This window comes from Agelaius phoeniceus, chromosome 2, assembly GCF_051311805.1.
Source record: "Agelaius phoeniceus isolate bAgePho1 chromosome 2, bAgePho1.hap1, whole genome shotgun sequence".
In the NCBI taxonomy this organism is placed as follows: Eukaryota; Metazoa; Chordata; class Aves; order Passeriformes; family Icteridae; genus Agelaius; species Agelaius phoeniceus.
Window position 1 is genome coordinate 86026112 of NC_135266.1, and position 22803 is coordinate 86048914.

Below are 22803 nucleotides of genomic sequence, written 5' to 3' on the forward strand. Positions count from 1 at the left end.
CCACTGATTTCAAAGTAACTCATATTTGAAAAAAAAAAAGAATTTACAGACTGTAATGGACTACATTTCTGCAACTGCTTACACATCTGCTTTATGGCAAGAGAGACTACTGGCCTAGTAGTGTGTGCTAATTAATGCACATGCAGAAAGAGGAGATTGTGCCTCATAAACACATGTGCTGAAGTGTGTGGACTTCACGATTTAACTTTGTTTCACAGTGTTCTAAAGCATGATAATGTGTAAACAGTTGTTTACTTATCTGAAACTTTCACCTCAGTCTCTCAACATTCTGTAGAACTCGTCTCTTCCTGTGTGCAGTAATCCTCAGCTACTTGACAGAGCGATAGGTGTGCTGGGGAGCTTTGATTATGCTGAAGTCTGGCAGTGGCAGGGGATCAGAAGAGATGCTAGCCCCTGTTGCCTGATGTGTCCAGAGACCATTGGGCTCAGAAGATGCAGGATATGGGGTGGCTCAGGGAGTCAGCTCACTGATTTTTGAGCTGTCTTTGGCATGTGTTAAAGCATCCTGGGGACTGTTTTAAACAACTCCAGTTGGGAATAAGCCAAATGCAGTAGTATTCTGGCCAAGTCCCGGCACTCTCCTTTCTCCAGGGCCAGTCAGGATTGATGGTATATTCGCAGGGTTCATTGACTGTGTGCCAGCAAGGGATGTTATAATGCCAAGAGAAATCTCAGCTGGTGAGATCTGAAGAGCTTCCAGGCTCTAAGCATTGCTATAGGAAGTTCATCTGAAAAACAAGTCCTGAAAGTGTGAGGTTCTGGATATCATTTTAAAAATGAGAAAAAGATGGCAGAAGTAAAAGGGAGCAAAGGTAAAGCACTAAGAAACTTCAGTAATAATAAGAATTGACACTTGGAAAAAATTTAGACTAGAAAAGACCTCTAAGAGCACTGAATCTGACTGTTAACCCAACATTTCCAAGCTCACTACTAAACTATGTCCCCAGGTGTCACATCTGAAAATCTTTTTAATACCTCCAGTGACAGTCACTCAACGACTTCCCTGGGCAGTCTCTTCCAATGTCAGGCAATCCTTTTGCTGTAGAAAATTTTCTTAATATCTAATCTAAACTGTCCCTGACACTACTTGAGGCCATTTCCTCTTGTTCTGTCACTTGTTATTCGTGAGAAGAGACTGACCACCCCCCTGGCTACAACTTCCAATAGAGCAATAAGGTCTGCCCTGAGTCTCCTTTTATCCAGGCTAAACATCCCCAGCTCCCTCAGCTACTCATCAGACTTGTGCTCCAGACCCTTCACTGCCACAAGAGCTTGTGAAGACTTATGAAGACACTTTGAAGTAGCACTGGTTTGGAAAGAAGACCAGCAAGGCCATCCAACAGCCAAGGCATGGACCATGGCACAGAAGAAAATACTAAAGAGCTAAAGCTGCCCAGTTTCTGCAGGTCCCCAAAATCAATTTGCTGGTCTCTGGTGTTATGCCTAAAACTACATCTTCTCCCTGCTCTAAATCCACTAGATCATTTCAAGACAGAAAATTAATGGCTTGGAGATCTCAGGTTTTAAAAATATTTTGGCAGAATATGGAAATGGATTTCCAATTACAGTGGTCAGGTTCCATCCTAAGACTGCCTTGTACTTTGCAGTATGTTCAGTCCTAGAGATCACAGTTCCTTGCTAGTCTCTGTTCCTTTCCATAGTCTTTTTATTGGAGAGCTATTATGACACCCTGCCCCTGAACTAATAAATATCTGACTAGTATCCACTCCAGTGATGTTGATGACCAGTTTATGTGTATCTTCCCTACATAATTATAGAGATAAAAAGGGAGAAGGGGAAAGCATATTTTTGTATATGTTGCAATCATATCCCATAAATACTTTCATCTTGTTAAATGAATGAACTGGTTTAATCCCTTCTTATAAAATATGTTCTCTATCTGTGTCACTCATTTTTGCACCTGTGTCTGCATTTAGGGAAGTAAAAGATTTCAGCAACTAAACCTACCATAGCCTATCTTTGCAGTTGCTTCTGTATGTACCCATATACTTTTAGTATCTGAATATTTGTAGCCTGAGAGTAGCTGACTGTTATGCAGTATTCCTCATTGTAACTTGGCAGATTTCATTGTTTGAATTTTTTTTTCTGTAGTTTAGTACATGTCTCATCACCACCACCATAGTTATTACCCTTGTTGTTGTTATTATCATTTCAAAAGGCTGCTCCTCTTAACAGCTCTTGATTAACCATGACAGCAAGATGGCCCTTACAGGAGCTGGTGTTCCAGCTCTTCCTGGCGCTCCAGCTCTTCCTGGCAATGCCAGTACTGAACAGAGGGTAGTTGTTTTAAAAATCTGCAGCATGAAAAAGTAAGGGCTTAGAATCACATTGGCATGTTACATCATCTAAAGGGCTTCTTCAAGGAACAGATTTTTAAGGACTGTGCTAATTAACATTGCCAATTGGCATTAGAAGTAAATAATTTGATTCAATTCTGGATGAGAGATGCCCTTTAAGAGTACCTTCTGGTGAAAACCATCATTATAATTGGCATTGTTTCATATGTTTTTTGAACATTAACACACCTCTTTTCCTAACACCAGGCAACATCTCAAATAGATGTCCATTCTTTTACCACATTCTCTTTTAATTATCACTTTCTTTCTGCCAATGCTCAGTGGGAGTTAAACTGGGACCTGGTTGAGCCCTGGAGGATTTAATAACTTTGTGATAATTCACTGAATAGTTTCTGGGAGCCTGGTGCAAATTGAAACCTGTGCCTCTGGGGAAAGACATCTCTGAGAGGCCATCATGCTTCTTGGGTAATGCAGGAAGCCAAACCTCAGCTTTGTGTCAGAGGATTCTCACATTTTTGAGGTTTCATTTTCAAGTTCCATGCTTCATTTTTTCATTTTCTTCATGTACTGTTTGTCAGTGAGTGGGACGAGCTTCTAAGCTAGAAGCTAGATCTTGAGTTGTCCTGCATGTCTGACTGATGCTGTATGTTTTATTAGATATGTCCTTAATAATTCTGCACAAACATGAGCCCTAAAGGAATCATCAAAACCTAAAAATTGTCCTCCTACATGCCCCTCTTGTCCATTTTCCCTTGTAAATATATCACTAACAGTGTCTCCTTAGTATGTCCCAATCATGCTTTAAAACTCAAAACATAAAGAATCAACTTCATTGCCTATTCTTATAATGACTCAATCCCCCAAACTTCCACTTTGATTCAATGCAGTTCCATGCACTGCTACTTTGCTATTCTCCAGTATTTTAAATTTTTGTGCAGGAATACATACAGTCTTCTTTTCATATTTTATTCATAGATGGTGATCCTAGTAAAACTGGACAGGAACTCTTAGGAATTTAGTGGGTACTGTTGTCCCTGAAAGCTCATTCACTTTCTCCATTGCCTTGACCCATATCTGACAGGCAATTGTGGGACTTTGTGGCACAGCACTAAAGGACCCTTTCAACATATCAGTGCTATGCGACAAAGCAATGCTCAGGAATACTTTAATAAACACCAGTCCTGTGGTTTGCATAATTTTCATCACTTAATCAGAATTGTTCTTACATGCAGTTGTCTGGGTCAGACTGCTTTCTCTGGTTCCTCAAAAAGGTGAACCACTGGCAGCAGAATGGCTACTGCTCTGTCTTCCTAAAAATGCTGTTTGAAGACCTTTAGAGGTCATTGGTTGAACTTTCCACCCAGACTGGGACCGCTACCAACACCAGATCAAGTTAACCATGACTTTAGACAAATATAGAAAAACTACAAGAACTGGGATTCCATATCCACCCTGGATAACTCTGGTTTTTCACAAAGTTGAAGACTGCTATGGAATGTCTCTTTTGTCAGACTAAACAAGCTCAGTTCTCTCAAACTCACCTCATACGTCACTTGCCTTGGCTAGTTATAATCTTGGCAGCTCTCTGCCACATTCCCTCCGGTTTTTTCCCTTAAATTAGCGAGGTCTAAAACTGCACCATTATTTCAAGTGTGGCCTCACTGGGAGTAAGTAAAGGAAGATACTTGTTTCTTTTATCTTGCTGTCCTTATGGAACAGTTTTGTTGTATTCTCATGCAGATACTGATTCATGCTTAGTCGACAACAACCTCTTAGGCCTTTTTCAGCATCCTCCATTCACATCAGTTGAATTGAGCCTATTGTGGTCATGCAACAGCTCAATTATTTGACTTATTAGTTGATTTTTTGGTCTTGCAAAGTAAAATGTGGTAACTTCTGGTTTTGTTAAGGATGTTGCTTCCCTTAGCCTTCCCTTTTTTTTTTTTTCCCTGATAATCTCAGTTCTGACACTCCTTTATTTGCTCTTGCATCGCATTAAACAAAACCATCAATCTTCAGATTCAAGGATCTTCATGACTTACCACCTACTAAGACACAGTGTCTTAGTTACCAGCTACAGAAGTCCATCCTTAGCACTTATGAGCAATACCTTCAAAAAGGCACCTTGGTGCTTTTCACCTGGCCCTCTGCAGGAACAGAAAGATTTTATTGCAAACCTCTGTGAAACTGTGTAATGAGTATTTGTATGTGTATATACAACCACCTATAAAGATATAAATCTATTCAATATAGAAGCAGTCTCAGATTGATTGCACAGTTAGCTCATAAAATATCTGTGATGCCTCTTGAGGATATCGTATTGGAAACCTTGTGTAGCTCTGGATCTCACCCCTCTGTAGCTACCTCTCTGTCCACATCCCATTTTGGTTTCTCATTTCATCCTGAGACAATAAGTACTGTAGTCAGAAACTGATTTTTTATTCTGTGTATATTTAGACACTGACTAATACAATTTAACCTGCTGCTTGAGCAGGTGTCCAGTCACTATCATCATAATAATGATAACGATAATAATAAATCCAAACAAGGCTAATTTTAGCAGACACCTGATCTTGGCTTTCTGAAAATTAGTCATTCAATATTCTTAATATCTAGCGTACAGTCTGTCTGGTTCTGCTTTGTCATACATATCACAGGGATAAAGTACTTATGTGCTTCTCTGTAGAGTAAATATATTAAATGGTCCTTTTATGTACCATAGTGACAATTTCCTATAACTAAGAATGCAAATGAGATACCCCTTTTCACATCAAGAGATGTAAGCTGGTCCTTTCTTCTGTACCATTAAGAGAGAAAACAGAACTGCTTCCAATTTTTACTGAAGCTGGGCTCAAGATGTTAAAACTTGCACCCTGCCCACAGAAATTGAAAGAAGAAAAACCAAAAAAAAAGCCTTCTAGATAGAAAAATGCAGATTTTTATTTAGATTCTACAAATAAGCCAAATGGAGCATGCTGCTCTAGGGTTTCCCACTCTGGTAACTGAATGGGACTTACAAGACAACTGAAAAGGAATAGTTTGCAAGGGCATGTAGTGACAGGATAAAGAGGAATGGCTATAAAGTGACAGAGGGAAAGTTTAGATTGGGCATTAGAAATAAATCCTTTGCTTTGAGGGTGGTGAGACACTGGCACAGGTTTTCAAGAGAAGCTGTGGCTGCCCCATCCCTGGAAATGTTCAAGGCCAGGTTGGATGGGTCTCTAAACATCCTGGTGTAGTGAGAGGTGCCGCTGCCCACGGCAGGGACGTTGGGACTAAATGATCTTTAAGGTCCCTTCCAACACAAACCATTCTATGATTCTATGACTGCCTTTTCCTCCAGGGAAGCCAGATGGCCCATCACAAGAAAGCATGAAGCCTAAAGGGAATAAAAACATGCTAGAAATGTGTCACATGGGATAAAAAAGAAAGCTAGAAGGGTGAATGTGGGTAACAGATATTTAGTGGAAATTGTAGTAGAATACAGGTTTAACTCTTCTTAAGTTCTTCTTACCCAAACTTTTATTTTTTTTTTTTTTTAGACTTAACTTGAGCCATCAAGCACCCCTGTAAAGTAAATGAGAACTAGAGGTCATAGAATCACTGAATTATAGAATATCCTGAGTTGGAATGTTGGATGGGACCCAAGTCCAGTCCAAGGGATCATCAAGTCCAGTGCCTGGCCCTTCTCAGGACCATTCCCAAGAGTCTCACCATGTGCCTGAGAGCATTGCCCAAACACTTCTTGAACTCAGACAGATTTGGTGCTGCGACCACTTCCCTGGAGAGACTGTTCCAATGTCCAACTACCCTCTGGGTGAAGAACCTTTTCCTAATATCCAACCTCTGCTGACACAGTTTCAGGCCATTCCTTTGGGTCCTGACACTGACCACCACAGAGAAGAGATCAGTGCCTGCCCCTTTGCTTCCAGGGCAGTTGCAGACCACAGTGAGGTCTCCCCTCAGTCTCCTCTCCTCCAGGCTGAACAGACCAAGTGCCCTCAGGCACTCCTCATACGGCTTCCCCTCCAGAGCCTTCACCATCCTGGTGGCCCTCCTTGCAATGGACCCTAATGGCCTAATGTCTTTCTTTTACTGTGGTCCCCAAAACTGCCCCCAGTCCTTGAGTTGAGGCTGCCCAGTGCAGAGCAGAGCAGGACAATCCCCTCCCTTTCCCAGCTGTGATGCTGTGCCTGATGCACCCCTGGACATGGTTGGCCCTCCTGGCTGCCAGGGCACTGCTGACATATGTTCAGCTTGTCATGCGAATAATATTTTAAACACTGCCTTGAGGAAAATTTGGTATTTCAGTATTTTTTCACATCTTGAAATGTGAGCTGAAATAAACAAACAAAAAATTATTATCAAGGAATTGAATGTTTAAAAAAATCACAACTTGTAAAGGTGTGATTTCCTGTCACATTTCCTTGCCTGCCTTTAGAAGTAAGTGGCTGGACTCCATGAATTTAGAGGTTTTTTCCAACCTCAATGATTCTACGATTCTATAAAAATCATGCAGTTTTTCAGTGCAAGAGTCCAACACATTCTTTTTTGAGTCACAGTCTTTAAATAAGAACAGTTGTCATGTTTCCTACTGATTTTTCTAATTACAAAAAGCTGTGGTTTTAAAGAACAAAATAAAAATTCCAGCTTTAAACTGTACCCTAGCTCTGATCGATAAACTGAATCTACCTGGTAGATGAGTTAACTGAGACTGTAATGATATCCCAATTTCGATTTCATTGATGTAAAGTGAAAGTGACTCCATTAGAATAAATTGAGTTACATCAGAAAAAAGCACCTTTAAAAGATGTTGGATTTCCACTCAGAAAGATCTTACTTACCACTAAATTAGAAGTTGATGATAAATCAGGATTGCAGTCGAGGAACCCAGCCTCACGGGCTATTACTTTAACAGCTGATCCACCACAGAACTCTTTAGACCTATTTCTTAGCCTATAATTATGAACTGTATATATCTAAGCACCTGCCTCCTGTGTAAAGAAGATAATTTCTTCTCAATCACACTGCTTAAAGTCCCCTTCTACTGTCTTGTTGCATAAACCTCTTTCACAGGGTTTTGTTCTTAAGCCACAATCAAAGAAAAGATATGTTCTTTAGTCTTATGCAGCAAGTAACATTTGGGAAAGCAAAAGCACAGTGACAATGTTAGATGCCCAGGAAATAAGAGGTGATGTTACAAAGTTTTGGAAAGCTAAAAATGAGCAGTGTAAAGCATAAAAAAGCAGTTTTAACTGTCAGTTTTACATCAGTGACCATACTGTATGATTCACTATCATGATAGACTAGTACAGCAATGATATTTAAAGATTTGAAAGGAGAAAGTTCTGATTTGGAAAGAACAGTTGTTAAATGCTTGTCTCCTAACTGCCCACTGTCACCCACAGGAGGAGTTGAGGGCACAGGGCTTGGTGGCTCCTGGGGTGGGAGAAGACAGAGGCATCCCCTCAGAGCAGAGCAGTGTCTGAACATCCAGAGCCCATCCCAACAACCACAGCCAGTCCCAGATGCAGCCCAGTGATGTCCTAGCAAGACTCCTAAGCCCTGAAAATAAGTTCTTGATACCCAAAGTGCCTATTAGGAACAGATTGTGGACTGTACTTGACCATCTTAGGTCTGTTCTGTGCAGGGCCAGGAGTCAGACTTAGTGATCCTGGTGGGGCCCTTCCAACTCAGGATATTCTATGATCCTGTCAGCAATGTCTAGTTGTTGCCTGGGACGAGAAACGTGCTGAGAACAGAAGAGATCATTGCATGTCAGGATTCAAGCCCCGATGTGTACAATTGTACACATGCAACCATGTTGTTTGTGCCAGTCAGGTATGGGATTAGGATGGAGATTGTCTTGGGGACCTTCACCACCTGCAAGGACAGGGTCAGCTCTTTCACAGGCTCATCTCTGGGCCACGCAAATTCACCCTCTCCAGTATCAGTTCTGTCAAGCTGGTGGTCACCATGGCCAGATGGTCTTGAGGTTGCATCAGAGCAGCAAATACAGTCCTGCCTTTGGCTGTGCCTGTGAACTCATCCTGTGTGTTGCTCTATCCCAAAAGTAAGGACATGCCTAAAAAGGGGAAGATCTTTCCTCTTCTCCAAAGTTTGCATTGTCATGAATGACTAGTGTGAAATATGTAGCTTGAGGACCCTGGTGCATCTGATAAGCAATGACTTTGCTCTTTTAAAAATGCTATTGCCAATTGCAACTGCAAAGCATTGTGTGCATGCTTAATAGGCTGCTTTATTTAAAGATTATTTATCAAATTAATCTGATTGTGATTCTTTTCTTAAACAACTATGCTACAATAACCCAGAACTTGTCCAGAAATAAACCTTCAAAACTCACTTTTATGATTCACCGAAAGGCTTGAAGTGCACTAGGAATAATTTAGCAGCACCTGTGTTAAACAGCTTTCAGACAGATAAGGAATTACATGAGATACTCAGAACTGTAGAGCAGAATTCTTTGTTAAAAATTAAATAGTGTGCTCTTCTCTGCAGTATGCTCTTGTGCATACTTGTGATTAAGCAGGTTGTTTGGCATCTGTTGATGTGTTCCTTCTTCCCCCGCTGTAGAAAACTACATTAGGACTCTATGAGAAGCAGTAGGAACTCATCCCTAAATGCAATGTTTTCCACTCTGAAGGCAGGGTCCGAAGTCTAACTGAAGCAGCTACACCACACTTCAAGGAAATTGCCTCCCAGTAATCACATACAGATAGTCTGCCATGCAGGCCTCTTCATCCTTCCTGAAAAAGTAATAGTCATCCACAAAAAAATCATATGGAGTTTTGGGGAGCTTTAAAATACTACATTCCACACTGAATCTGTATTATTTCTTCTCATATGGCTTCAAGGTTTATATGCATTTAAAAGAACCTTTGTCCTTTGCAAGGAACCTATTTTTGCCAGTAATTCACTCTGCTACTCTGACCTTATTTGCTGATGGCATAATTTGTCATGCAACCCTACATAAATACACTACATCAATAACATTTTCTCAAGGCTATTTTCCCCTGAACCACACAAGAGCAAATTGGTTATTTTTCTTTTAAGCAAAGAGGCAGACAACATATAACTTTTCTTGTAAGGCTCTAATGTAAAGCAGGCATGCAGACAAGGCTTGTTTTGGTTTTATTGCTATATTTAAGATGAAGACAAGGTGGTAAACTAGAGCTAAAGTTCAGGGTTTTTTAAAATCTACATTTGAATGTGACCTTTTCCTTTCTTGTTCAGTTTGCACAGAGGAATAATTTTCAAAGTAGTGTGGGAAGGAACAATTAAAGTTAAATGTTAATTTTCAAAAATGAGGCCCAGCTTGCCTTCTAGTTTCTGAATTGCCTCTGGAATACAATTCAGGCTCAGCCTCCTGGGGAAAGGCATTGGAACAAACCACTGGTGTAACAAATAAGAAGGAGAATAATAACTTGTGAAATGAGACTGGTCTTTCTGATGAACTGAGGCTTAAGGTAGCAGTGTTCTCCCCCAAAGCTCTTTTTGCTGTAATTTCCTTTATTGCAGACTGTGGACTCCTACAAAGGGACCAGGAGCTGCACCCCAGGTGGCAAGGGCAGAAGATGTTGGAGTCTGTTTCTGGTAAGGGGAACCAGATGAGAATGTTCCATGTAAAGGGAACAGTTTCAGTGTCTTCCTTCATCATTGTTGAGGTCTCCACCACAAACTATCAATTGGCTAAACCAAATGGCTCTTGGCCCTTTAATGTTCTTCTTTTAAAAGTTCTTGGCTTAGGCAGATTTCCTCCCAGTGTGGACACAGGACATCAGGACCAGAGGTGATCAAATTTTGCACCCTTCATGCTGAGTGCCATTATCATGCAGACCTACCCTGCTCTCAGTTTGACATGTGCTTCCATGTGTGCAGCATCTGTAAGATGAAGTCATGCCTGTGATCTACTGCCTCTGGCTGAGACCTCAGCCTCCAGGTAGTCATAATATCTTAAGTGTACATAAGCTGGAGTCTTTAATAAAAGTTCAAATAATTTTTTTGTTCACAATGAGAGGCAATATTCCAAATCACATCTGGAAGTGCCAGCTATTTCTCCACATCAATAAACACCATTCATAGATTTTGGTGGGCCTTAGGGAAGACTCCAATTTTATTACAAGTTCAAACCATGAGAGTACCATGCATCAATTCCTACCCAAAGTGCAATAGTCAGAGTTGAAGAAAAGTGTGTGGTGTCTTGTGAAACAAACATCCTGTTCCAGCTTTATAGTTTCTAATAAGAGAAACTTCACCACAAAATTTTGAAAGTGATTCCACAGACTAATAATTTCCATTTAATTATCTTTTTTTTCTTTTCTTGCTGAATTCAAATAATGGAATCATAGAATGGTTTGGGTTGTAAGGGTCCTTAAAAATCACCTCGTTCCACTGCACTGACATCAGCAGAGATTTCACCTACTAGACCAGTTTGCTCAAAGCCCCATCCAGCCTGGCCTTGAACACTTCCAGGGGTCAAGCATCCATATCTTCTCTGGGCAACCTGTGCCAGTGCATCATCACCCTCAAAGTAAAGAATTTCTTTCTAATATTGAAGTTAAACTTTCCCTCTGCCAGTTTAAAGACATTACTGTTGAGGAACACACTCAGTGCAGGTATCTGGGTAAACAGCTGCAGTTGGAGCTGCATGTTCGAGCTCCAGGGGTGGGAGGCTGAGCCCAGAGGCTTTGAACAGCTGCCCCTTCACATAACAAAGACACCTGTGGTCCATCCTGGTGACCACAACTCCAGAGTTCCCGTGCTTGGTGTGGGAGGGGAAAAAGCACAGGGGCTCCTTTGTTCTTGGGTCCCTCCTTGGAGCCACCAGCTCTTCACTGTGAATAAATGGCTTTATGGAACAAGACATCAGAGACCCTGCCATGGGAAATCCAGGGCTGAGCCAGTCAGGAATCCAGTGTGGGTGTGGGTGTGAGTGGGGGGTGTGGGGGGAGTCTAGCAGCGACCAGTCGGGTCACTGGAGCTGCTGCTGTGAAGGGGCTTCGGTCCCAGCAGTGCCAGTCCCTGGAGCTGGCAGCGCCACTGCCACAGTCTGTTAATGGTCAGACCAGGAAGTTTCCTTAAAAATTACCAATTGTTCCATCCCTACATGCCATTCATCTTGTCTTTCCTATATTGGTGTTGTTTTGCCATAATATTCTACACTGAAACGACTGCTGTTGAATTTCTGTGGTCCACACAGACACTTAGGGACCATCAACTGACCCTGTAGTTTTCTCCTTGGAAAGATGGAGTACCTTCTGTCTGCTAGGATGCCAAATCACCTTCCAGGTTTTAGTTACTCCCCTGCTCTACTCTGAATTCTCTGCAGTTTTTTAGCATCTCTCAGTGCACTAATAGCAGAAATGGACAAATTATTCCATGAATGGTTTCATTATTGTCAAATGCAGATGTATTATAATCTCACAACTCCCACACACCATCCCATATTTCTATCCATTATTTCTTTTTACTGCAGTGTCACCTGGGATCTCATTATTAGTTGATTATCCACCATGGCCCTAAGTACTTTTCAGCATCACTATTTCCCAAGTTAGCAAACCCATATCATTATTGTAGTTTGCATTCTTTTCCTATATACATTGTCCTTGGCCATATTGAAATAGATACTGTTTCACTGAAACCAAACTTTAAAATTTTTCATTAACCACTCCCACCCCTGTTCTGTCACTAAGAGATTTTTTTTCAGCACTAATGTAATTATCCCAGTCATTCTTAAAATGTCCAAATAACATAGAACACGGGAGTCCTCTGATGAACTGAGGGGAAACACAGGTACTCAGATAAAGTTCCATATTAATAATGATGTTTTCATAATGATACGTAAAGCAGTTTGTAAAATAATGTGCATATTTTTATTGTTATTGCAGCTTTTGTAATTTGAATTCATGAAACAGGACCTGTCATGATATCAGTTCAAATGTTTTGAAGAAATGTAATACATTTCATCAGCAATATTTCTCTATCATTTAAACTCATCAAAATCAACATTTAAGTAAAATGACAAAACCTTTTTACTCCAACACACACTAACTAGTTGCTAGTTTGGAGTTGAAGGTTTTCAATAAATTATTTATTAGTTCAGTTCTGCATCTGCTATTCAGTTTGTGTAGGTTACTGCAGCAGAATATTTTTTCTGTGGTTTGGATTTGCATCTTTCCCTTTATAAGGAAAGAGTTGTAATTAAAAAATTTCTCCCATTCCAAGTGGTATTTCACTTCTTTTTTTACCTAATTTCCAAACTAATTTGTCAATTAGATGAAATCACTACTGCTTTAAAATAATGCTTACAGTAACAATAAATATACTTAACTCAGATTCTCTATCAACCTTATGAGAAAAATTGTTTTCTTTTGCGGGTTCATTGTTTTATCTTGGAAAAAATACCTAGTTGCATAATTAACTCTGACAAATCACTCTTAAAATGAAAATGAAATATTTTTAGACCTGAAAACGGAAGAAACACAAATTCTAAATTATGTAAGATTTTTATATGAGATGTTTGTATCTAGCAATAAATTAGTTCCTTTGAAGACATATTTTCTGCATGAAAATAGAGAATATTTTCAGAATCCTAAATACCCAAATATTTAATTCATATTCATACCCCACTAACTGAATCTAACTATTGTCAATGCTAAAGGAGTATAAAATAAAGAATATTTATTAGAAATTTGATCACAGTTTTAATAAATCTGAAATTTCCATACAATTTTACCAGTAAAAAAGCATTTTTTAGAACATCCAGTCATGCTAGCATCTTGACCCTTTATGTCATTATATCCAAACACTGAAATGGCCTTTTTTTTCCAACAAGATCTGTTTGGAAACCAGGAATTTTATTTGTATCCTTAGGAAGCAGGGACTCTTGATTAAACCCCCCTGTTCCCCACACAAGAAATGAGTTTTGAATCTTGGCATATTTTTCCTAAACCAATGTTTCTCTTCAAAAGTATTACAGGGAAGGTGGAATTAATTAAACATAACTGCATGTAGCCCCTCTAAGTATGCCTCCATCTGAGATTATTGCCCTGGCTCCCATTTCTAGTCGCTGGAGGTCCTTTCAGGCCTTGACTTGTCTGGCTGAGTTCAGATGTCTGTTTTTGGAGAGATAAACTGCACTTGAGCAGGGGCTGCTTTTCTCACTGCTGGGAAAGGCTCTCTAGGGTTACTGGCTCAAATGGAGCTTTACCCACTGCACATATCTCACATTAGGGAAGGTGTTGCAGCAGACGCCTGTGGCTACATGTAGTGCTATTTTTCTGGATTTCCTGAGCCTGGGAAGGTCTCTCTGGCCTGTGAGAGAAGACAGGGCAAGCTTACTTACAGAAATCCACTAAGAGTTTAATTAACAGGGGAAACCAGTGTTTCTTGTTAATTTTCCCTAAGTGTGTCTCCATCATAAATATATTTGTTGAGTGTGGGAGACCATGAGGATACTCATTGTCTTTAAAACCCCTTTGTCTTGCTCAGCTGTTGAAAGGAGATATAATGCAAATAGAAATCATCCTAAAGACAGAAAAAACAGCTGATTTAGACCAAACCAAATTGAAGATTTTGCTCCCTGTAGCAAATACATCCTAAAGAATATTAAAAGATAGTAACTGTGCTGTAAAACTGTGGAAGGTTTCTCACAGCAGAAAAGCATTACAGGTGGATCAAGTGCTTGGAAGTTAAAAGTAGACAAATTCAAAGTAGAGAAAAATTAGGTATATTTAACACAGATTTGATTTTATAATTCTAACAGTTTCATGCTCAAATTGGATTTAAAGGTTGTACTCTAGTATAATGAGAAGTGATTCAGTAATGTTACTAGATTGATTTCTCTGATGTTTATGCAGATTATAGTGGGTGACTGTACAATCATGTTTTTCTTATGCAAAGTCCTATTCTTACAGAAGCCATTGACAGAAGTCCATGGTGTTCATTAGGAGCAGAATTACAGTGTTAGTCTCTGTTGTGTTGCACTAAATAGTTCATTTAGTTGGTTGTTTTGCACTGGGTGATGGGAATTTTGTACTGAGTGTGGTATGTCATGTAGATTATTCCCCCTTCTTCATCCCATGGTTTCTCCCCATGCACTCCTTTCTACACCCCTGCTGGTCTGCCCCATGGATCCCCTCCCCTCGCCCCTCTCCAATGGCATCCCATTGGCCATGGTCCTCTTTCCCCGCCCCCATCCCTGGGGATAAAACCCCACTGCAGGGGTAAAGGTAAAGGTTCAGCCTCTTTTGCCACCTGGGTGGTCGCTGTGGCCAGCAGTGTCCCATCACAACCCAATAGACAGGATAATCGTCCCACGTGGTGGAAGAGTTCTCCTCGTCTTTTATCTTCAGTCCGTGCAGGTCCGTGTGGGCTAAGGGTTCGAACTAGCCAGGTCGGACTTATATAAAGCCCAGAGAACCACAGATTATTGCAAGTCTCTATTATGCTATGCCTAAATACTATGTAATATCTGGTTTCTCAGCCTTTGTGAGTTTTTACAGAATGCACAGAGTTTATAGATGGATTATTTTATATTTCTGATCTAATGTTGTATGCTGATACCTGGAGAGGGTGCTAGAATGTGAATACAGAGAAATTACTAATATCACAGAAACAGCTGAAGGGAAAAATAGGAATTACAGAGCAATATACACTGCTTATTGCAATCAGTGTACTTACAGCATAACATAAAACGGAATTTACTGCATTTATTCTAAGCAAATTAAAATTCATTATTTAATCTTTAGTCTGTCCACTGAATGCACCAGTCACTGAAGTGTGCACTTCTGGGATAACCTGAGACCTATGTTCATAATTAAAAACCAGTATAAATTTCTGTCATTTTTGAATATCTACCATTTTGGATGAAGAGAGAATTAGAACATACAGTAGAGCATGTCTTTGTTTCTGCCTGTCATGTTGATTGGTATTTGTCTTCAATCCCACATGGAGATGGTTTCTCTTTTTGAAAAGAACAGAAAAAATTTCTGTTGCATTAAAAATCATCAGGTGTCCAGAGCTGCACTAAATAGTCAGTTTTAAAACTGTCTGCAAGGAACAGGTTTTAAAAATAACAGAGAGAAAATCAAAGGCATTTTTTATGTTCTTTACCTAAGTGGTTTTTTTTTGGGGGGGGGGAGGAACTTTTACTTATTTTATGTTTTGATTTCATATATATATATATATATCTGAATTCTACCAGAAGGGAAATCTCTGAATTAAGACAGAATAACAATAAGCCCCATCCATTTTAGTGAAGGCAGCCAGTTTATTTTCATGTAGGCATGGAAAGTAGCTCCTCTGTTAGCACAGTATATTCATAACACCATTTGAACATACTTCTTCTTTTATTATACCATATATTTTACCATATTTTATTATACCATATATTTCTAGCCTTCCTTATGGAAAAAGGGAGAGTGGGGTGGGGAAATCTCCACCGTTCTATTGTCATTCAACATACAATTTGTTCATAATGCCATTTGAGCAGACTTCCTCCAAGTTGTGCATCACTTATGTATGTTTCAAGCTTTCCTACCATGGCAAGAAAAACAGAGTTTTGGTCTTCAAAGTAGTGGGGGGTTGTCCTCGAAATGCAGGCTCAACTCCTCTCTTTCTTTGTTTATGGATTATTGTTCCACATGGGAGCAATTTTAACAAGTCCTGATTGGACTGTAATCTAGAAAGAATTAAGCCATGACTTCTACCCTGACTTTTGTTACATTAAGAAAAAAATTAGTGAACTCAAAATAGCCTGTGTTTCAAATGACTGTATTTTTAACAGATTAATTCCTTTTTTTTCTGCCATGGGAAAAGTCACATTGAAAAGCTATTGAGTTTGCATGCTGGAGGACTGACACAGGGTTCTCTGGTGATACCTGATGGACAATATCAGCAGTGAGAAAAAGGGGGATTATAAAATAAATAAAAGGATCAATCAATTGGAAATCAGTCACAGAAAACCCAAGATTTTTAATGGGGGTTAATCTCACTCCTTTAAAACTATCAGAGGGTCATAGAAGGGACAGTTGGAAGGGACTGTGGAAGCCACCTCCAAGCTCAGAGAGGACCAGGGCCAGCACTGGATCAGGGCAGCCAAGGCTTTGTATAACCATGTACTTCAGAGCAGATTCAGACATGGGCAAATATTCTGAGCTCCACAATGGTAACACTGCCTTCTCTACTCTGGTTAATTAAACATAGATTTAAAAAATAAATAAATAAAAGCCCTTCTTACTGACATTTACCAGGTTGTGCTAAATATCAATGCCTGTTTTCAAGTAGGAAAAAAAAAAAAAGAAAAAAACTCTCCCCAGTGGTCATTTCCAACCATAACCATTCTCTCAAAAAAAGAAAAAAAGAGAGAACTACTAAATTAGGATTTTCAGGAGATAGATACTCTCAACTCATCTGTTTTATTAAATTCTGTTGGGGACTGAAAAAAATTTAGCTCCTATTCAGCACTCCATTATTAATGATTATATTTTTTTGCTGCATAATGGTTTATAAACTTTATTGCTGTGCAGGTATTTTAAGTCAGTGTCATCTATCCAGCTAGGAAATGATGAGGTGTACTGCATAGAATTTATTTCAATTTTGTGTTAATCACTATGTAATAAGAAACTGAAAAATGACATTTTAAAATATTTATAATGTTCTCAGCAATAACCAACAGTATTTTCTTTCAGATTCCACTTATTAGAGTATTAGAGTGCTTTCCCTAAAATCTAAGATAAAAAGTTCAGCTCTTCTGAGATAGGTGCTTGATTCAATGCAACTAATAATGGAAGATCTTAGAAGTGGTTGAAATTGTAATGGTGTGCTAAAGAGCATAATGTGAACATAAAGAATTTCAGAGTTCATTTTGAGAGGAACTTCTTATAAAAATCTTACATACACGCAGAACTGCTTGTATCCCTTTGCTTTTCCTTCCAATCATAAAACTGAGGCTGCAGAACTTGGAATACACTTTTACAGGTTTTAAAATATTTTAACAAGGAATATCAGAGCTAATTGAATTTGCAATAATGGTGGGGTGTGCGTTAATGCAAAAATGTTCTACTATTACTGATGAAAATCTCATTTTATTACTGATTGGTGGTCTGTGGGAATAATTTATTGATTTTCTTCTGAAACTCCTGATATGCCTGTAGCAGAGTGGGGCCTGTAGATATTTCACCAGCAGCTCCAATTTTCTTTGTTGATGACGCAGAGAGAAATGCTAGCTGTGTGGTACAAGTTAGCTGTGGAAAAATACAGTCAAAGAACATTTTAAGAACCCCAGCTGAAGCAAAAGTGGCTATCATGGGAACAGTGGAAGGCACTGCTGCTATGTTTATTGATACAATTAACATCTGACTTCTGAGACAATCCAATGAGCCACAAATACAACTTGTGCAAAAAAAACCTGCTCCTTCAGTAAATTGCAAATCCTGTGAGACCATCATTCCGTCAGCCACAGCTCCTCTGTTAAACAACCTACCAAGCAAGCAGCTGCAAGAAACCTGAAAGGTGTGCGATGATGCTACATATTAATTTAACAGGTTGCTTAATAATCTGTAAATAAACAGAGTTATCAAGCTAATTAGCATTCAGGGAAAAGTTATGCTCTTTGAATTGCTGAAATTTAGAGACTGGTTAAAATTGCCTCAGACAAAGAAAAATAAATACATTCAAACAATAGTGAATATTGTATTACAAGGTAGTCCAGCAGTCTAGAAAGTCAAAACCCTGATTTACCTACATTTTATGCAACAATCTTAAAAAAAAATAAAATAAAAAGCCAAAAGAACTCAATTTTTCTAAACTTGTTAGGAAATCAGAGCAACAGAGAGAACTTTGGTGGATATTTTTTAAACGTCTCTTGTCTTTGTCATTGATGGTTATAACCAATGTAAACTAGGACAGTAGTTTCTGAAAGTTCCTTCAAATTTAGACATATATAATTAACTGTTCATATACTGTGCCAAACCAGCCTCCACTTGCTCTTCTAGATCCTTACAGGCGTAGATGCATAGAACTGCAACTGACATGACAATGTCAAAAGGCTCTTGGGCTTCTGACCCTCTTTTATTAGCTAAGTATATATAGCTAAGCACTGTTGTTTTCTTTTCTAATCTTACTAACATCTCCATTTCAAAGGGTTTTGAGGCTCCAAGGAATTATAGTAATTGTGTAAGCACATAGAGTAGATAAAAAAATAATATAAACAGTAAAGTTGCTTATAAAATACAGCATAATCTCTAAATAGTCTACACTACATAAACTTTTTCTTGAGAAATGCAAAATATTTTATTACATTTATATATTACTTGCCGCTTTGTGTAGCCACACAAAAACTGAGTTCAAATTTCCCACTTAACTAAAAAACAAGACAACTATAACAATTTTCTGCACTAATATTTAGAGATAAACAATTGAAAAGTAGTAATTTCTTGTTTTATGCAGTTATCAGATGCTATGAAAGGCTGTACAACTGAAAGTGTGTGGTCGGCATGGTGAGAAAGCAGCACAGGAGGAAAAGTGGAAAAGTGAAGGGAACTTAAGTGAGTTCCTCGAGAAGAACTCACTTAAGAGTTAAGAGCTGTGGAATTCTTTTCTTGCATTGAGTAGCAGTGTAATGATATTAAAAAACTGTAAGTGCAGTGCAATCTTTCTTGTTTTTCTCATATGGGATATTTAGTCTCTTAATGTGGTCTGTGGGCAGACAGTCCTACCTCCATGCTCTTCATTCTGTGCTCTTGGGTGTCTCCTGGGATCTCTGCACTCATACTAAAGCCCCTGTGAAAGGCAATTAAAAAGCAAACCTATTGGCACTAGACTCAGCTTTACTATAAGGTGACCCATACCCCTGCTGGAAAAATGAGCAAGGTGCTGAAAACCAAAAGGTGTTTATGAAAGATCATATCTCTGGAGGAAAAGGAGTCGTCAATAACATTCCCATTTATTTTCTTACTTAAACACTTTCTTACTCTCTAGACACCAGTTAGTTGCATTACAATATGGATCATATTCCTGCTAGGTTCTTATTTACTTCTATTGATGATGGCTTAGGATGCTTTTCTTGGTCAGGCATTCAGAACACACTGACAAAGGAAGCTTGAGAAATTTCATCCTGACCCTGCTCCAACAAACGATTCCTTTACTAACCCACACTCATGTATGTGCTTTATGTCCCTGTGCCATCTGTAAGGGGCACAACTAACAGGATTCCCAACTTTGCTTCAGAGCTGCAATCCCTGGCTGTAACTTGATAATTGTTGCAGTGGCTCATCCTTCCCTTCCCTTCCCTTCCCTTCCCTTCCCTTCCCTTCCCTTCCCTTCCCTTCCCTTCCCTTCCCTTCCCTTCCCTTCCCTTCCCTTCCCTTCCCTTCCCTTCCCTTCCCTTCCCTTCCCTTCCCTTCCCTTCCCTTCCCTTCCCTTCCCACTATTGTAGGCAAATTACATTGCAATAACAGGTGCTCATATACTGAGATCCCCAGAGTAAATATTTGAGGAAGGAGGACTGCGTTTGCAGAGATACACCATAGATTACATATAATTTCCATCCAAAAAGAAAACAAAAGGTAAAATATTTCTTTTTAATACTTCACAAATTATTAAATTAATTCTTAACACGTGTCTTCCCAAAAGTTACTACATTCCTTCTAATGTTACCTTGGTCACTTAAATCAAGCTATACTTAGTAAACAGGATAGATCTGCTGGTTTTTTCTGCCTGTCTGGTGTGTGAAGTCTGAAGAGATTTGTCCTGTTGCCTGAAGACAACTAAATTATATTTTTTCACGACTCCTAAAGGAAAGCAAATCTAGTGGAACAACTTCTCAGATTATAACTTCATTTCTGTGAGACATCCTGGGGGAGATATTCCTTGAGCTGTCTGAATTACGCTGTGCAAGGTTCTCAGCATGCTCCACACCGCCGATGTGCCCTCACATCTCACACCTTGTCAAGCACCGGTGATGCCCAGAGAGATGAGAATTAACCCATCATATCTTAGAAATGCCATTGACAGGACTCTGACTGCACCAGCCTGCAAGCAGATATGAAGGGAAGGGTGAAAGCATGCAGCAAACTATTTGCAAAGATTCCAAGAACTATTTTTTCATGCAATATTTACTCCCCCAAATCATATGTAAAGGCCCAGACTCTTCTTTACCTTGAAATTTGTCCTTTAAATAAGTCTGTATCACTTAAGAAACATCAGTACTACAAAGCAAATCACTTTCCATTTAACATTTGTGCCAATCTTGTTTTAGCATGATTCCAAGTCATGAAACAGATACCAGCCTTGCAGTGTTAGAATGTGCAAAAATATTTTGAAAAACTAAAAAACTGAAAGAGTCTGCTTTTAATGAGACTGGACATCAAAGAGAAACACACAGCTATGTGTAGGGATGCATGCAGTAGAATCTGTTTTCTGAGAGACTGCCATAAAGATCAAGTGCCATCACTTGTGTTGAGCTAAGTGTCTAATTTAGGCTGCTACTTTTGGGGTTGCAACCCTCCAGAAATCCTGTATCACAGCATTTGGAAGCAGAGACTTATACACAGACTATTTTCAAGTAGTAATAGTGGATCAATCTAGGTCTTCATTTCAGTGTTTCAAAAACATACACACTGGCAGTGCCTAAATGGCACAGCAGAATGCAGAGCGGGTAGTAGAGCAGATGCTACTATTTCTTACCCTTCAGCTATGCTTCTTTAGATTTTATTAGAACAAAATAAACTCAGCTAAAAATTCGTGTTAATATGTCTGCATTAGTTAACAGCCTGCTAGGAATTCTAATTATAATTGAGTTTATCATGGAGTACTACAGTATGCCCTTTCTTTAAATTTCTAGAGACCACTTAGGATGCAGATTGTTAGCTGTGTAAATATTTGTTGATATTTAAGATGCATAATTCATTTGTTTCCCCCAAAAAGCTGTGTAGCCTTTTTTGAAATACTGTTCAAATGATGTTATTTTATTGAAAACTATGCTGCTTAGCCAGTTAGGGTTCTTGCAAGAGATGAAGATTTGTGAATTAGGGTAGATGAAAGAAGGTGAATAGGGTAGGAAAATAGGATAGATGAAGAGTTGTGAATTTGGAGATGAAGTTCTAATAATCCCTTTTAAAATTATTCTTGGATATTCACTTAATCATTGTGACTTTATATTTTTAACCCAGCTTGTAAAAGACAAGACACAGAATTTTTAATTGATTAAGGTAAAAGTATCAGTTGCAGTGATTATTCATCCAGAGATTCTTACTCATAAGGCACAGAGGAATTCCTTATATTTTCCCTTTTTCCTATGAAGGTGCTGTAGGAATTCAGGGAGTTATTATTGGTCAGGATTAGATCAGAAACAAATTAATCATCAAAATTTCCATCTAATTCACAAGGCAGGCACTCTCTTTGGTTTATGTAGTTCAACACATTTCACAGAAAAATATGGCCATTAGCTACTGTTGTCTTATAAATAATATTTCAATTAGAAGTCATAAATAAATTATCATAGCTGCAAATCACTCTAAGTATCTCTTATTTAATGCTTGAAGAGTTTTTCCTTTTCTTTCAGCCTGGGTTTATCATTCTGTACTCAGTTTATAAAGATTAATTCAAAATACCATGAATATGTTGATTTGAATTTCATTCAAGCCCCATCACCCCTTTGACTTGTGCTACTTCCTTATTCTCCTAACCATTACATTTGTTGCTGAGCAGCAATCTTCACTTAGATCAGAGTTACTGTGCCCATGCCATAATCAGCTGGTTTTCTCATGGGCTGTCTGTGGGTTAGCTTTCTCTCCTGTAGCTGGAAATTTGTAAGATAAAGCCTGTGAAGAGAAAAAAAAACCCTCCACAGAACCCCCTCAAAGCTCCCCAGAATTTGTTCATGTACGGCAGCCTGTATTGTAATTCAATATCCTGTTTTGACATAAATGTTGCCTGCCAGAAACCTGAGTCTTTAATGTAGAAATAATAGTCCAGCTCTGACTTCTTTGCTTATTTGCTATATTATCATGTGTTCATTCTCTGATCACTGACCTCAGTAGCCCTTTCAAGCTAAAAAATTATATTTTCATGTCTTTTCCATTTTCTCTGGAAAAATATCAAATAATGACCTTTTAAAAAATACATTTTAGCATATGTGTCCTCTGCAAGCAGAAACCTTGCAAAAGAACCCAAACCAAAATGAAAAAACATTCCCTCAAACTGGATAGAATTCTTGTTTATTAGCTCTTGGAGACTACTGGGCTTTCTTCTCTTTTGAGTGAAGTTTCATTAACACTTTCTTGCCCCATATTAGTAAAATATGGAGGACCTGATGACTTGCTCCTTTTATGAGAAAGTGGAAAATTCACCAAAGACAAAAATGGAATGTGACATAAGTAGGGATGAATTACCAAAGGAATGGGGAGAAGAAAATATATCACCAAATATTCCTCTAATGAAA

At 38.9% G+C, this 22803-nt stretch overlaps 1 protein-coding gene across 1 annotated transcript in view; it reads left to right on the forward strand.

Annotated features, from left to right (window-relative positions):
* TENM4 (teneurin transmembrane protein 4) overlaps window positions 1-22803 on the forward strand; it is a 1543936-nt gene that overhangs the window by 770253 nt on the left and 750880 nt on the right. The window contains exon 6 of the mRNA XM_077174070.1: window positions 9879-9953. The gene's annotated coding sequence lies outside the window, so the exon portion shown is untranslated. The remainder of the gene's footprint in view (window positions 1-9878; window positions 9954-22803) is intronic.